Source organism: Limulus polyphemus, unplaced genomic scaffold (assembly GCF_000517525.1).
Source record: "Limulus polyphemus unplaced genomic scaffold, Limulus_polyphemus-2.1.2 Scaffold598, whole genome shotgun sequence".
Classification (NCBI taxonomy): Eukaryota; Metazoa; Arthropoda; class Merostomata; order Xiphosura; family Limulidae; genus Limulus; species Limulus polyphemus.
Window position 1 is genome coordinate 14,027 of NW_013666208.1, and position 4,081 is coordinate 18,107.

General features: G+C 35.8%; 1 long non-coding RNA gene across 1 annotated transcript; it reads right to left on the minus strand.

Moving 5' to 3' along the window:
* Positions 1-255: 255 nt before the first annotated feature.
* On the minus strand, positions 256-2,177 carry LOC111085760. Its single transcript, XR_002610559.1, has 2 exons — positions 1,897-2,177; positions 256-339 (listed from the first exon to the last, which is right to left on the minus strand). It is a non-coding gene; the product is annotated as an uncharacterized LOC111085760 (long non-coding RNA).
* Positions 2,178-4,081: the final 1,904 nt, after the last annotated feature.

The window sequence follows — 4,081 nt, forward strand, 5'->3', positions numbered from 1 at the left end:
AGCTACCATTAATTGCTGACGGAAAAAAAGTCCTCTAGGCCTAGGTGCAAATTCAATACTTTTAAAGATGTATCAGGGTAATTCTTTTATCATTTTGTCGTTTCTATTGTAGCAACTGAAGTGAGCATCATTAAGAAAAAAAAAAACACGTTTCAAGAGGAATAGTAAAGTGAAAACATTACAAATAACCACAAGTACAGACGTAAAAATTTCTAACCTAAAAATGTGGCCTAGTGTCTCACTTGTTGCAGTTTGACGTTGTCATATCTTTCTCAGGATCTAGAGTCTCAGTGCTGAAATCCAGTCAGCCTGTTGAGTTTTGTGAGCGTCAGATTTCGTCTACAAATAAGTAGAGAAGTGTATAGGTGTAACGCTATTACATAACTCTTCTGATTGGAAACCCGTTTTGGGGACTGTAACAAATAAGTTAACCCTTTTTCCATAAAAACAATGACATTTTAACACTTTACATTCTAAGCAGAAATAATGATTCCCAGTTTTGACCATATACATCAACGACTTAATGTTTCGTACGTGACTGTCATAAATTAAAATATCGTTTTGTCTAAGACTGAGCCACCCCCCCCCCCCCAATAGCACAGCGGTGTGTCTGCGGACTTACAACGCTAGAATCCGGGTTTCGATACCCGTTGTGGGCAGAGCACAGATAGCCCATTGTGTAGCTTTGTGCTTAATTACAAACAAACAAACAGATCAAGACTGAATGTGTTCTTGCAGTCCAGTCGGTCTGATTAGTTTTGTTATTTAAAAACCATCAAGATTCATGATAGATTGTCTATAATTGATATATTATCATGCAATATTTTTACCAGATTGCGCCAATAAAAGAGTTTATTGTTTATTTGTAATTAAGCACAAAGCTACACAATGGGCTATCTGTGCTCTGCCCACCACGGGTATCGAAACCCGGATTCTAGCAGACATACCGCTGTGCCACTGGGGGGCCCAATAAAACAGCTAAAAAAATATTAGCAGCTATTATATTAACATGTCTTTACCCTTTCGAGCTTACAAAATATAACTATCACATTAAAATATGTTGTTGTTTTAAGATTACCTTATGTACCTTTTATTTAAAACGTGTGTCGTAGTTTTTTTCTGTTTCATGTGTGTTAGATACAAAACTGCACAACTAGTTATCGGGACCATACCCACTGCAGGGATAGAACCTCGAATTTTAGTGTTATAAGTATTCGAGCTCACCGCTGAGGGGCATTTTTCGTACTAAGACACTTATGATTATTCATTCTAGCTTTGATTATTGTTCTTGTTATAAAGATGATGAGCAATTCATAAACAGACTGAGTAATTCATAAACAGATTGAGCAATTCATAAACAGACTGAGTAACTCATAAACAGACTGAGCAATTCATAAACAGACGATGAAATCGCCATCTCTATTCATTTTATGTTATTAGTAAAATGAGTAAATAATAAATTAAAAAACAAAAACTACAAATCTATATCTACTGGTTGTAAGGGAACTGCATAATTTAACTTTTTTAAGCCTATGTTATTAGTTGCAATGCATGATTTGCCATAAAGTAATGTTTCTTTGTTGTTGTTTTTTTCTTTTCAGGTATATGTTTTTAAAGTTTAATTTCCATAGTGATGTGAGGTTTTAAAGATAGGGAATTCCTCTGAATGATAATAATACATTACGAATAGAGCACGTTAATATAATTCTCTCGTAGTTCGACTACGGTCGTGACTTGGGATGATTATTAACTTTGCATCTACGTTGGACTTAACATTTCTGACATCCGTGAATACTTGTGCCTAATTTACCTGTGTCTGTGGCAGTGTAAGTGTAAGAGGTTATGAAAGTCGTGTCCCACTGCCGATATAACCTATATACAACGACTTTTACTTACCAAATGTGACAGCACTCCTCGGGCTGTGAAACTCGCACCTCCACTTTGCCTGATACGGAACAGAAAAAGTGTTTTCGGAACGAAAATCAAGAAATCATCACACCTGTAGATACTTTGGCCTAATTCCAGATTCAACAAAAGTGTGTACACCCGCTACAACTGTTTTGTCGACCCGCACTTTGAAGCAAATACCATATGACCAGTCTCTTGTGCCTGCACACTTCGTCAACAGTGCTGACCCCTAGCGGCAAGGTCTGTACAAACCGGTTTGTTAACTAAGTGTATGAGGGGTTGAGATAAGTTTAGTCAACGAACCGTACAGGTACTGAAGAGGGGAGTTCTGGGACCCCTTGTGGTGGTTTCTTTTTAGTCGTTCGAAAGCGTAGGCTAGTTCTTATGACTATAAAAGGTAGTTCATGCCTTCCGGCAGCACGTGCTTGTTTGGATGACCAATCAATGCTTACTTGAGAAAGCCAGAAGTTGTGGGGCAGGTTTAAGGTATGCCTGGCTCTCCTGTTGACGTAAAATATCAACTCAGTATAAAATGGTGTTTTAGTAGACAAAAGTTTCTATTTAGTTGTCGCACACTCATGTTGGGATCGATTGAAGACGAAAAATGTTCTGATTCTATACATCAAACAGTTCCTTTTCCATCTTATTATCTCATCCAATGTATAGTTGTCTTTCTTATGGCTAAACAAATTTTATGTATCCGTCTAAAATGTCTATCCTTTTTCCTTAAATGAATATTGTGTAGTTTCAATGGAACTGAATGAACAACTACCTTTTTTAAAAGTCAGATGTTAATACAAACATACCAGTATGTAGATATTTTAGAATTTTTTTGCCATAGAAAAAAAAATGGCTTAGATGGATACTGTGTTACTTTGAAAAATAAAAGGTACCAAGTTAAATTTTCGTGCATTTTAATACTTGTGTGTGGAAAACAAAATCAGAAATACGTGCCTTGTATAGGAGGCTTCGGAAAATAACATCCAAAAATACATTTCTAGAGTAGGAGTATTTGAAAAAAAACCCAAACCAAACATCTTAATACACAGGCCTGCGATGGTTTTATTTTCTTGAAATGTTTACATGTTCTACACTAATTCCTATGCACTGAATTCGATAATGTTCACATGTTTTTTCACAAAACGTCATATGTACTTTTACATAAATGAATCATATTTATTGAAATAGGGTCACATTTTGTTATGTTTAAAGTGTTGACAACCACTGGCTAAAGATTTCTCTAGACCAATCGCAACGTGAGAGTCATATCGATTGTTCTAGAACCCACGAGAAACACACCGCTAGTATATAAACGGTTAACAGGCCACATGACGTGTCATTTCTGGATAGTATTTGTTTGCGCGTGCACTTTGATATTACTTTTTCTTTTCAATATTCTTTACTTGTCACTATGGCAATAAGAGGTTGTGCAAATGACCCAAACATATTTTGTTATATTTGTGGTAAATTTGTTGTAAAGAAACAAAGGCAAAACATAACAGAATTCGTCAAAAAAGCGCTGACACAAAGAAAGTCCAATTACCTCCACTTCACATAAAACTAGGCTTAAAGGAGGGATTAATTAATGTTGGGCTTCAGATTAGGAAATTGACTTCGGATGAACAGTTCGAAAGGACAATGAAGAAAGTTGAAAAAGGAAATGTGGATTGCCTTTAAAGATGTTATTGACAATTTTTTAGGAAACAACAAGGACCCAAATTACGAAAATATTGTCAATAACATGCTCGATAAATTCAAAGATCTGGGTTGTAATATGAGCTTGAAAGTTCATTCCTTACACTCACATATTGCTTTTCCTGAAAATATCGGTGTCGTCAGCGAAGAACAAGGGGAAAGGTTTCATCAAGACATCAGGGAAATGGAGAGGAGATAGGGAAGGTGAAACATCAGCATGATGGCTGATTACTGCTGGCCATTGAAACGAGATGCTCCAGACGCAATACATAAAAGAAAGACCACAACACGTAGTTTATAGACTAAAAGACGGAGATCTCACACAAAAAAATCAGGATGAATGAAGATACATATTCGTTTGACATCAATGTTCTTCCCTTTTCTTCAGTTTTTTGTATGTTTGTTAACAAACATAATAATAAAAAATGCTCATTGTAGTAAACGAAATAATAATTTGATCAAAGTAAGAGTTTTTTCT